The sequence below is a fragment of the Ictalurus punctatus genome, chromosome 20, assembly GCF_001660625.3.
Source record: "Ictalurus punctatus breed USDA103 chromosome 20, Coco_2.0, whole genome shotgun sequence".
NCBI lineage: Eukaryota > Metazoa > Chordata > Actinopteri > Siluriformes > Ictaluridae > Ictalurus > Ictalurus punctatus.
This window is the reverse complement of record NC_030435.2, coordinates 7,935,701-7,948,274: the sequence shown is the minus strand read 5'-3', so window position 1 is coordinate 7,948,274 and position 12,574 is coordinate 7,935,701. Positions and strand designations below refer to the sequence as shown.

The 12,574-nt window shown below is 41.6% G+C and overlaps 5 non-coding genes and 1 pseudogene across 5 annotated transcripts; all 6 read left to right on the top strand.

Moving 5' to 3' along the window:
* The first annotated feature begins 570 nt into the window (after positions 1-570).
* LOC128628873 (5S ribosomal RNA) lies at positions 571-689 on the top strand. Its single transcript, XR_008393121.1, has one exon. It is a non-coding gene; the product is annotated as a 5S ribosomal RNA (ribosomal RNA).
* Positions 690-2,573: 1,884 nt separating this feature from the next.
* LOC128628872 (5S ribosomal RNA) lies at positions 2,574-2,692 on the top strand. Its single transcript, XR_008393120.1, has one exon. It is a non-coding gene; the product is annotated as a 5S ribosomal RNA (ribosomal RNA).
* Positions 2,693-4,580: 1,888 nt separating this feature from the next.
* Positions 4,581-4,689, top strand: LOC128628890 (uncharacterized; annotated as a pseudogene).
* A 1,876-nt stretch (positions 4,690-6,565) lies between these two features.
* Positions 6,566-6,684, top strand: LOC128628886 (5S ribosomal RNA). The gene has a single exon (XR_008393134.1). It is a non-coding gene; the product is annotated as a 5S ribosomal RNA (ribosomal RNA).
* Positions 6,685-8,636: 1,952 nt separating this feature from the next.
* On the top strand, positions 8,637-8,755 carry LOC128628871 (5S ribosomal RNA). Its single transcript, XR_008393119.1, has one exon. It is a non-coding gene; the product is annotated as a 5S ribosomal RNA (ribosomal RNA).
* A 1,922-nt stretch (positions 8,756-10,677) lies between these two features.
* On the top strand, positions 10,678-10,796 carry LOC128628885 (5S ribosomal RNA). Its single transcript, XR_008393133.1, has one exon. It is a non-coding gene; the product is annotated as a 5S ribosomal RNA (ribosomal RNA).
* Positions 10,797-12,574: the final 1,778 nt, after the last annotated feature.

The window sequence follows — 12,574 nt, the reverse complement described above, 5'->3', positions numbered from 1 at the left end:
GAGAGAGAGATTGCTCGATTCAACAGGCCACACACTCCAGCTCACTTGGTGGCGGTAATGCGCCCAACTCCTGAATCGGCCTAAAACATCAAAGAAGAGCGCAGGCGCTCGGCTCTTGTAGTTGCAGTGGCCGTTTAATTGTCGGTTTGATTGTTTTTTAACGCACTAATAATTGATCAAGAAAGGTATTGTGGAAGTAGGCCTAGCTGTAAATACACTGTTCATGGTCAGCCTTCCTTCTCTTCCAGCAATTTGATATCTGATGACCATTTATTTATTTATTTAATAAAGGCGTACCTGGCATTAGAATGAAGCAAGAAGCTAAGATGCAGTGTTCCTTTTGAAAAAATGTAGGGAAATAAAGATGAGTGAACATGCAGTAAAGTGGTATTAAACCCATGAGCTGGAGAGCCATGTGCTCGTGCATGTGTGCAGGAGGTGAGACAGATTCCTTGGTTTGGACGAAAGGTTTGTACTCGCCGTACGATTGCAAATCAGCAAGTGAGTGAATCGAGAACGACTTGGGCTTCAGCCTACAGTATAAATAGGCCGTAGTGCAGCTAGTCTCTCGCTTACGGCCATACCACCCTGAGAACGCCCGATCTCGTCCGATCTCGGAAGCTAAGCAGGGTCGGGCCTGGTTAGTACTTGGATGGGAGACCGCCTGGGAATACCAGGTGCTGTAAGCTTTTCCCTCTTCAAAGTCTCCACTGCAACTTTTCAAACGAGAAATATTTTTGCAACTTTCACGAAATTATTAGTACACAAACACGCGATGGAGAGACACATCTGACAAAAATCCAAACTAACTCATTCAACTGAGCAGAAAATTCTTTTAGAACCACAAAATTATCTCCACGTCATTCATGTTGCCTTCATTTCGGTCTTTCGTCAGGCTTTCCTTTCTTTAGGCGCCTATTCCCCCATGTTGCTCATTTCTCTAGCTCTGTATGTGCGAAGATTCGACGGGCTTCCAATCGCAGATATAATAGGCGAAATTCTTGATGATATTTCTCTTGTGATTATTTTGCCTATTATTAGGATGTTTTTTCTGCTTCTAGTACAAGCAGTAATCTATTACTATTGCATTAAGAACCTTATTTATTCACGATCATCACCAGTTTCTGTCACCATGCCCCGACAGTGCCATATACACATTTCATTTGCCTATGTGCTACTGCAACTTTGCACGATGACACTCCCTGACACTGTAGATGGCAGCAGCGGATTGCTCTTCGTCATTGTCAGTAGAAATTCTGCTATTCTGATTCAACGCCCTATTATTCGTGTGACTGCAGTGTCACATTTGTATGATTTGCACTCAGAGACGATGCGCTGTGTCAATTACTCGCACCTGCAACGGGGTATTGCTCATTTCTTCAGTTATCTACAGTATTCTTTTCTTTCTAGATATGTACCACTCATATAATGACAGGAGATGCAAACCTAATTTCCATGTAATCTTAGGATGACAAGAAACATATCCTCTTCTGTCTATTCAATTCAAAATGTACAGTTTTACATTTATCATCTAGTTACTGTTAATACATTTACTTTCCTTCCTTCAATCACCTATATAGATTTATTCACACGTTTGTTTGTCTGTTTATTTTTTCTCTTTTTTCATAGTGTTTTTTGAGTATCCTTTTACTTCCATCAATTTTTCCCAATTCCTTCCTTTATTTTCTGCATTTCCCCACACGTAGGCTACTGGTGCGTGATTCTTTCTTTTTATAGCATGATCGGCAACCACTTTGAGCATGCACTGTTTGTGCACATCATTCAGTCATGATGGCCATGAAAGCTCGTTTCTGCAGATGGTAAGGGAAACTCGGCATTCTGTGTGTTTTTCAGTGGTGTTAAATCGTGGCCTTTTGATTCAGCTCATTACAAAACATCCGACTGAAGTTTCCAGTTGGAGCACTTGTGGAAGTCCCTTTTGATAGACTCGTCTAACGAACGCTGTAAATTAAGAGAGCGAGAGAGAGAGAGAGAGAGAGAGAGAGAGAGAGATTGCTCGATTCAACAGGCCACACACTCCAGCTCACTTGGTGGCGGTAATGCGCCCAACTCCTGAATCGGCCTAAAACATCAAAGAAGAGCGCAGGCGCTCGGCTCTTGTAGTTGCAGTGGCCGTTTAATTGTCGGTTTGATTGTTTTTTAACGCACTAATAATTGATCAAGAAAGGTATTGTGGAAGTAGGCCTAGCTGTAAATACACTGTTCATGGTCAGCCTTCCTTCTCTTCCAGCAATTTGATATCTGATGACCATTTATTTATTTATTTAATAAAGGCGTACCTGGCATTAGAATGAAGCAAGAAGCTAAGATGCAGTGTTCCTTTTGAAAAAATGTAGGGAAATAAAGATGAGTGAACATGCAGTAAAGTGGTATTAAACCCATGAGCTGGAGAGCCATGTGCTCGTGCATGTGTGCAGGAGGTGAGACAGATTCCTTGGTTTGGACGAAAGGTTTGTACTCGCCGTACGATTGCAAATCAGCAAGTGAGTGAATCGAGAACGACTTGGGCTTCAGCCTACAGTATAAATAGGCCGTAGTGCAGCTAGTCTCTCGCTTACGGCCATACCACCCTGAGAACGCCCGATCTCGTCCGATCTCGGAAGCTAAGCAGGGTCGGGCCTGGTTAGTACTTGGATGGGAGACCGCCTGGGAATACCAGGTGCTGTAAGCTTTTCCCTCTTCAAAGTCTCCACTGCAACTTTTCAAACGAGAAATATTTTTGCAACTTTCACGAAATTATTAGTACACAAACACGCGATGGAGAGACACATCTGACAAAAATCCAAACTAACTCATTCAACTGAGCAGAAAATTCTTTTAGAACCACAAAATTATCTCCACGTCATTCATGTTGCCTTCATTTCGGTCTTTCGTCAGGCTTTCCTTTCTTTAGGCGCCTATTCCCCCATGTTGCTCATTTCTCTAGCTCTGTATGTGCGAAGATTCGACGGGCTTCCAATCGCAGATATAATAGGCGAAATTCTTGATGATATTTCTCTTGTGATTATTTTGCCTATTATTAGGATGTTTTTTCTGCTTCTAGTACAAGCAGTAATCTATTACTATTGCATTAAGAACCTTATTTATTCACGATCATCACCAGTTTCTGTCACCATGCCCCGACAGTGCCATATACACATTTCATTTGCCTATGTGCTACTGCAACTTTGCACGATGACACTCCCTGACACTGTAGATGGCAGCAGCGGATTGCTCTTCGTCATTGTCAGTAGAAATTCTGCTATTCTGATTCAACGCCCTATTATTCGTGTGACTGCAGTGTCACATTTGTATGATTTGCACTCAGAGACGATGCGCTGTGTCAATTACTCGCACCTGCAACGGGGTATTGCTCATTTCTTCAGTTATCTACAGTATTCTTTTCTTTCTAGATATGTACCACTCATATAATGACAGGAGATGCAAACCTAATTTCCATGTAATCTTAGGATGACAAGAAACATATCCTCTTCTGTCTATTCAATTCAAAATGTACAGTTTTACATTTATCATCTAGTTACTGTTAATACATTTACTTTCCTTCCTTCAATCACCTATATAGATTTATTCACACGTTTGTTTGTCTGTTTATTTTTTCTCTTTTTTCATAGTGTTTTTTGAGTATCCTTTTACTTCCATCAATTTTTCCCAATTCCTTCCTTTATTTTCTGCATTTCCCCACACGTAGGCTACTGGTGCGTGATTCTTTCTTTTTATAGCATGATCGGCAACCACATTGAGCATGCACTGTTTGTGCACATCATTCAGTCATGATGGCCATGAAAGCTCGTTTCTGCAGATGGTAAGGGAAACTCGGCATTCTGTGTGTTTTTCAGTGGTGTTAAATCGTGGCCTTTTGATTCAGCTCATTACAAAACATCCGACTGAAGTTTCCAGTTGGAGCACTTGTGGAAGTCCCTTTTGATAGACTCGTCTAACGAACGCTGTAAATTAAGAGAGCGAGAGAGAGAGAGAGAGAGAGAGAGAGAGAGAGAGAGATTGCTCGATTCAACAGGCCACACACTCCAGCTCACTTGGTGGCGGTAATGCGCCCAACTCCTGAATCGGCCTAAAACATCAAAGAAGAGCGCAGGCGCTCGGCTCTTGTAGTTGCAGTGGCCGTTTAATTGTCGGTTTGATTGTTTTTTAACGCACTAATAATTGATCAAGAAAGGTATTGTGGAAGTAGGCCTAGCTGTAAATACACTGTTCATGGTCAGCCTTCCTTCTCTTCCAGCAATTTGATATCTGATGACCATTTATTTATTTATTTAATAAAGGCGTACCTGGCATTAGAATGAAGCAAGAAGCTAAGATGCAGTGTTCCTTTTGAAAAAATGTAGGGAAATAAAGATGAGTGAACATGCAGTAAAGTGGTATTAAACCCATGAGCTGGAGAGCCATGTGCTCGTGCATGTGTGCAGGAGGTGAGACAGATTCCTTGGTTTGGACGAAAGGTTTGTACTCGCCGTACGATTGCAAATCAGCAAGTGAGTGAATCGAGAACGACTTGGGCTTCAGCCTACAGTATAAATAGGCCGTAGTGCAGCTAGTCTCTCGCTTACGGCCATACCACCCTGAGAACGCCCGATCTCGGAAGCTAAGCAGGGTCGGGCCTGGTTAGTACTTGGATGGGAGACCGCCTGGGAATACCAGGTGCTGTAAGCTTTTCCCTCTTCAAAGTCTCCACTGCAACTTTTCAAACGAGAAATATTTTTGCAACTTTCACGAAATTATTAGTACACAAACACGCGATGGAGAGACACATCTGACAAAAATCCAAACTAACTCATTCAACTGAGCAGAAAATTCTTTTAGAACCACAAAATTATCTCCACGTCATTCATGTTGCCTTCATTTCGGTCTTTCGTCAGGCTTTCCTTTCTTTAGGCGCCTATTCCCCCATGTTGCTCATTTCTCTAGCTCTGTATGTGCGAAGATTCGACGGGCTTCCAATCGCAGATATAATAGGCGAAATTCTTGATGATATTTCTCTTGTGATTATTTTGCCTATTATTAGGATGTTTTTTCTGCTTCTAGTACAAGCAGTAATCTATTACTATTGCATTAAGAACCTTATTTATTCACGATCATCACCAGTTTCTGTCACCATGCCACGACAGTGCCATATACACATTTCATTTGCCTATGTGCTACTGCAACTTTGCACGATGACACTCCCTGACACTGTACATGGCAGCAGCGGATTGCTCTTCGTCATTGTCAGTAGAAATTCTGCTATTCTGATTCAACGCCCTTTTATTCGTGTGACTGCAGTGTCACATTTGTATGATTTGCACTCAGAGACGATGCGCTGTGTCAATTACTCGCACCTGCAACGGGGTATTGCTCATTTCTTCAGTTATCTACAGTATTCTTTTCTTTCTAGATATGTACCACTCATATAATGACAGGAGATGCAAACCTAATTTCCATGTAATCTTAGGATGACAAGAAACATATCCTCTTCTGTCTATTCAATTCAAAATGTACAGTTTTACATTTATCATCTAGTTACTGTTAATACATTTACTTTCCTTCCTTCAATCACCTATATAGATTTATTCACACGTTTGTTTGTCTGTTTATTTTTTCTCTTTTTTCATAGTGTTTTTTGAGTATCCTTTTACTTCCATCAATTTTTCCCAATTCCTTCCTTTATTTTCTGCATTTCCCCACACGTAGGCTACTGGTGCGTGATTCTTTCTTTTTATAGCATGATCGGCAACCACATTGAGCATGCACTGTTTGTGCACATCATTCAGTCATGATGGCCATGAAAGCTCGTTTCTGCAGATGGTAAGGGAAACTCGGCATTCTGTGTGTTTTTCAGTGGTGTTAAATCGTGGCCTTTTGATTCAGCTCATTTCAAAACATCCGACTGAAGTTTCCAGTTGGAGCACTTGTGGAAGTCCCTTTTGATAGACTCGTCTAACGAACGCTGTAAATTAAGAGAGCGAGAGAGAGAGAGAGAGAGAGAGAGATTGCTCGATTCAACAGGCCACACACTCCAGCTCACTTGGTGGCGGTAATGCGCCCAACTCCTGAATCGGCCTAAAACATCAAAGAAGAGCGCAGGCGCTCGGCTCTTGTAGTTGCAGTGGCCGTTTAATTGTCGGTTTGATTGTTTTTAAACGCACTAATAATTGATCAAGAAAGGTATTGTGGAAGTAGGCCTAGCTGTAAATACACTGTTCATGGTCAGCCTTCCTTCTCTTCCAGCAATTTGATATCTGATGACCATTTATTTATTTATTTAATAAAGGCGTACCTGGCATTAGAATGAAGCAAAAAGCTAAGATGCAGTGTTCCTTTTGAAAAAATGTAGGGAAATAAAGATGAGTGAACATGCAGTAAAGTGGTATTAAACCCATGAGCTGGAGAGCCATGTGCTCGTGCATGTGTGCAGGAGGTGAGACAGATTCCTTGGTTTGGACGAAAGGTTTGTACTCGCCGTACGATTGCAAATCAGCAAGTGAGTGAATCGAGAACGACTTGGGCTTCAGCCTACAGTATAAATAGGCCGTAGTGCAGCTAGTCTCTCGCTTACGGCCATACCACCCTGAGAACGCCCGATCTCGTCTGATCTCGGAAGCTAAGCAGGGTCGGGCCTGGTTAGTACTTGGATGGGAGACCGCCTGGGAATACCAGGTGCTGTAAGCTTTTCCCTCTTCAAAGTCTCCACTGCAACTTTTCAAACGAGAAATATTTTTGCAACTTTCACGAAATTATTAGTACACAAACACGCGATGGAGAGACACATCTGAAAAAAATCCAAACTAACTCATTCAACTGAGCAGAAAATTCTTTTAGAACCACAAAATTATCTCCACGTCATTCATGTTGCCTTCATTTCGGTCTTTCGTCAGGCTTTCCTTTCTTTAGGCGCCTATTCCCCCATGTTGCTCATTTCTCTAGCTCTGTATGTGCGAAGATTCGACGGGCTTCCAATCGCAGATATAATAGGCGAAATTCTTGATGATATTTCTCTTGTGATTATTTTGCCTATTATTAGGATGTTTTTTCTGCTTCTAGTACAAGCAGTAATCTATTACTATTGCATTAAGAACCTTATTTATTCACGATCATCACCAGTTTCTGTCACCATGCCCCGACAGTGCCATATACACATTTCATTTGCCTATGTGCTACTGCAACTTTGCACGATGACACTCCCTGACACTGTACATGGCAGCAGCGGATTGCTCTTCGTCATTGTCAGTAGAAATTCTGCTATTCTGATTCAACGCCCTATTATTCGTGTGACTGCAGTGTCACATTTGTATGATTTGCACTCAGAGACGATGCGCTGTGTCAATTACTCGCACCTGCAACGGGGTATTGCTCATTTCTTCAGTTATCTACAGTATTCTTTTCTTTCTAGATATGTACCACTCATATAATGACAGGAGATGCAAACCTAATTTCCATGTAATCTTAGGATGACAAGAAACATATCCTCTTCTGTCTATTCAATTCAAAATGTACAGTTTTACATTTATCATCTAGTTACTGTTAATACATTTACTTTCCTTCCTTCAATCACCTATATAGATTTATTCACACGTTTGTTTGTCTGTTTATTTTTTCTCTTTTTTCATAGTGTTTTTTGAGTATCCTTTTACTTCCATCAATTTTTCCCAATTCCTTCCTTTATTTTCTGCATTTCACCACACGTAGGCTACTGGTGCGTGATTCTTTCTTTTTATAGCATGATCGGCAACCACATTGAGCATGCACTGTTTGTGCACATCATTCAGTCATGATGGCCATGAAAGCTCGTTTCTGCAGATGGTAAGGGAAACTCGGCATTCTGTGTGTTTTTCAGTGGTGTTAAATCGTGGCCTTTTGATTCAGCTCATTTCAAAACATCCGACTGAAGTTTCCAGTTGGAGCACTTGTGGAAGTCCCTTTTGATAGACTCGTCTAACGAACGCTGTAAATTAAGAGAGCGAGAGAGAGAGAGAGAGAGAGAGAGAGAGAGAGAGAGAGAGAGAGAGAGAGAGAGAGAGAGAGAGAGAGAGAGAGAGAGAGAGAGAGAGAGAGAGAGATTGCTCGATTCAACAGGCCACACACTCCAGCTCACTTGGTGGCGGTAATGCGCCCAACTCCTGAATCGGCCTAAAACATCAAAGAAGAGCGCAGGCGCTCGGCTCTTGTAGTTGCAGTGGCCGTTTAATTGTCGGTTTGATTGTTTTTTAACGCACTAATAATTGATCAAGAAAAGTATTGTGGAAGTAGGCCTAGCTGTAAATACACTGTTCATGGTCAGCCTCCCTTCTCTTCCAGCAATTTGATATCCGATGACAATTTATTTATTTATTTATTTAATAAAGGCGTACCTGGCATTAGAATGAAGCAAGAAGCTAAGATGCAGTGTTCCTTTTGAAAAAATGTAGGGAAATAAAGATGAGTGAACGTGCAGTAAAGTGGTATTAAACCCATGAGCTGGAGAGCCATGTGCTCGTGCATGTGTGCAGGAGGTGAGACAGATTCCTTGGTTTGGACGAAAGGTTTGTACTCGCCGTACGATTGCAAATCAGCAAGTGAGTGAATCGAGAACGACTTGGGCTTCAGCCTACAGTATAAATAGGCCGTAGTGCAGCTGGTCTCTCGCTTACGGCCATACCACCCTGAGAACGCCCGATCTCGTCCGATCTCGGAAGCTAAGCAGGGTCGGGCCTGGTTAGTACTTGGATGGGAGACCGCCTGGGAATACCAGGTGCTGTAAGCTTTTCCCTCTTCAAAGTCTCCACTGCAACTTTTCAAACGAGAAATATTTTTGCAACTTTCACGAAATTATTAGTACACAAACACGCGATGGAGAGACACATCTGACAAAAATCCAAACTAACTCATTCAACTGAGCAGAAAATTCTTTTAGAACCACAAAATTATCTCCACGTCATTCATGTTGCCTTCATTTCGGTCTTTCGTCAGGCTTTCCTTTCTTTAGGCGCCTATTCCCCCATGTTGCTCATTTCTCTAGCTCTGTATGTGCGAAGATTCGACGGGCTTCCAATCGCAGATATAATAGGCGAAATTCTTGATGATATTTCTCTTGTGATTATTTTGCCTATTATTAGGATGTTTTTTCTGCTTCTAGTACAAGCAGTAATCTATTACTATTGCATTAAGAACCTTATTTATTCACGATCATCACCAGTTTCTGTCACCATGCCCCGACAGTGCCATATACACATTTCATTTGCCTATGTGCTACTGCAACTTTGCACGATGACACTCCCTGACACTGTACATGGCAGCAGCGGATTGCTCTTCGTCATTGTCAGTAGAAATTCTGCTATTCTGATTCAACGCCCTTTTATTCGTGTGACTGCAGTGTCACATTTGTATGATTTGCACTCAGAGACGATGCGCTGTGTCAATTACTCGCACCTGCAACGGGGTATTGCTCATTTCTTCAGTTATCTACAGTATTCTTTTCTTTCTAGATATGTACCACTCATATAATGACAGGAGATGCAAACCTAATTTCCATGTAATCTTAGGATGACAAGAAACATATCCTCTTCTGTCTATTCAATTCAAAATGTACAGTTTTACATTTATCATCTAGTTACTGTTAATACATTTACTTTCCTTCCTTCAATCACCTATATAGATTTATTCACACGTTTGTTTGTCTGTTTATTTTTTCTCTTTTTTCATAGTGTTTTTTTAGTATCCTTTTACTTCCATCAATTTTTCCCAATTCCTTCCTTTATTTTCTGCATTTCCCCACACGTAGGCTACTGGTGCGTGATTCTTTCTTTTTATAGCATGATCGGCAACCACATTGAGCATGCACTGTTTGTGCACATCATTCAGTCATGATGGCCATGAAAGCTCGTTTCTGCAGATGGTAAGGGAAACTCGGCATTCTGTGTGTTTTTCAGTGGTGTTAAATCGTGGCCTTTTGATTCAGCTCATTACAAAACATCCGACTGAAGTTTCCAGTTGGAGCACTTGTGGAAGTCCCTTTTGATAGACTCGTCTAACGAACGCTGTAAATTAAGAGAGCGAGAGAGAGAGAGAGAGAGAGAGAGAGAGAGAGAGAGAGAGAGAGAGAGAGAGAGAGAGAGAGAGAGAGAGATTGCTCGATTCAACAGGCCACACACTCCAGCTCACTTGGTGGCGGTAATGCGCCCAACTCCTGAATCGGCCTAAAACATCAAAGAAGAGCGCAGGCGCTCGGCTCTTGTAGTTGCAGTGGCCGTTTAATTGTCGGTTTGATTGTTTTTAAACGCACTAATAATTGATCAAGAAAGGTATTGTGGAAGTAGGCCTAGCTGTAAATACACTGTTCATGGTCAGCCTTCCTTCTCTTCCAGCAATTTGATATCTGATGACCATTTATTTATTTATTTAATAAAGGCGTACCTGGCATTAGAATGAAGCAAAAAGCTAAGATGCAGTGTTCCTTTTGAAAAAATGTAGGGAAATAAAGATGAGTGAACATGCAGTAAAGTGGTATTAAACCCATGAGCTGGAGAGCCATGTGCTCGTGCATGTGTGCAGGAGGTGAGACAGATTCCTTGGTTTGGACGAAAGGTTTGTACTCGCCGTACGATTGCAAATCAGCAAGTGAGTGAATCGAGAACGACTTGGGCTTCAGCCTACAGTATAAATAGGCCGTAGTGCAGCTAGTCTCTCGCTTACGGCCATACCACCCTGAGAACGCCCGATCTCGTCTGATCTCGGAAGCTAAGCAGGGTCGGGCCTGGTTAGTACTTGGATGGGAGACCGCCTGGGAATACCAGGTGCTGTAAGCTTTTCCCTCTTCAAAGTCTCCACTGCAACTTTTCAAACGAGAAATATTTTTGCAACTTTCACGAAATTATTAGTACACAAACACGCGATGGAGAGACACATCTGACAAAAATCCAAACTAACTCATTCAACTGAGCAGAAAATTCTTTTAGAACCACAAAATTATCTCCACGTCATTCATGTTGCCTTCATTTCGGTCTTTCGTCAGGCTTTCCTTTCTTTAGGCGCCTATTCCCCCATGTTGCTCATTTCTCTAGCTCTGTATGTGCGAAGATTCGACGGGCTTCCAATCGCAGATATAATAGGCGAAATTCTTGATGATATTTCTCTTGTGATTATTTTGCCTATTATTAGGATGTTTTTTCTGCTTCTAGTACAAGCAGTAATCTATTACTATTGCATTAAGAACCTTATTTATTCACGATCATCACCAGTTTCTGTCACCATGCCCCGACAGTGCCATATACACATTTCATTTGCCTATGTGCTACTGCAACTTTGCACGATGACACTCCCTGACACTGTACATGGCAGCAGCGGATTGCTCTTCGTCATTGTCAGTAGAAATTCTGCTATTCTGATTCAACGCCCTATTATTCGTGTGACTGCAGTGTCACATTTGTATGATTTGCACTCAGAGACGATGCGCTGTGTCAATTACTCGCACCTGCAACGGGGTATTGCTCATTTCTTCAGTTATCTACAGTATTCTTTTCTTTCTAGATATGTACCACTCATATAATGACAGGAGATGCAAACCTAATTTCCATGTAATCTTAGGATGACAAGAAACATATCCTCTTCTGTCTATTCAATTCAAAATGTACAGTTTTACATTTATCATCTAGTTACTGTTAATACATTTACTTTCCTTCCTTCAATCACCTATATAGATTTATTCACACGTTTGTTTGTCTGTTTATTTTTTCTCTTTTTTCATAGTGTTTTTTGAGTATCCTTTTACTTCCATCAATTTTTCCCAATTCCTTCCTTTATTTTCTGCATTTCACCACACGTAGGCTACTGGTGCGTGATTCTTTCTTTTTATAGCATGATCGGCAACCACATTGAGCATGCACTGTTTGTGCACATCATTCAGTCATGATGGCCATGAAAGCTCGTTTCTGCAGATGGTAAGGGAAACTCGGCATTCTGTGTGTTTTTCAGTGGTGTTAAATCGTGGCCTTTTGATTCAGCTCATTTCAAAACATCCGACTGAAGTTTCCAGTTGGAGCACTTGTGGAAGTCCCTTTTGATAGACTCGTCTAACGAACGCTGTAAATTAAGAGAGCGAGAGAGAGAGAGAGAGAGAGAGAGAGAGAGAGAGAGAGAGATTGCTCGATTCAACAGGCCACACACTCCAGCTCACTTGGTGGCGGTAATGCGCCCAACTCCTGAATCGGCCTAAAACATCAAAGAAGAGCGCAGGCGCTCGGCTCTTGTAGTTGCAGTGGCCGTTTAATTGTCGGTTTGATTGTTTTTTAACGCACTAATAATTGATCAAGAAAAGTATTGTGGAAGTAGGCCTAGCTGTAAATACACTGTTCATGGTCAGCCTCCCTTCTCTTCCAGCAATTTGATATCCGATGACAATTTATTTATTTATTTATTTAATAAAGGCGTACCTGGCATTAGAATGAAGCAAGAAGCTAAGATGCAGTGTTCCTTTTGAAAAAATGTAGGGAAATAAAGATGAGTGAACGTGCAGTAAAGTGGTATTAAACCCATGAGCTGGAGAGCCATGTGCTCGTGCATGTGTGCAGGAGGTGAGACAGATTCC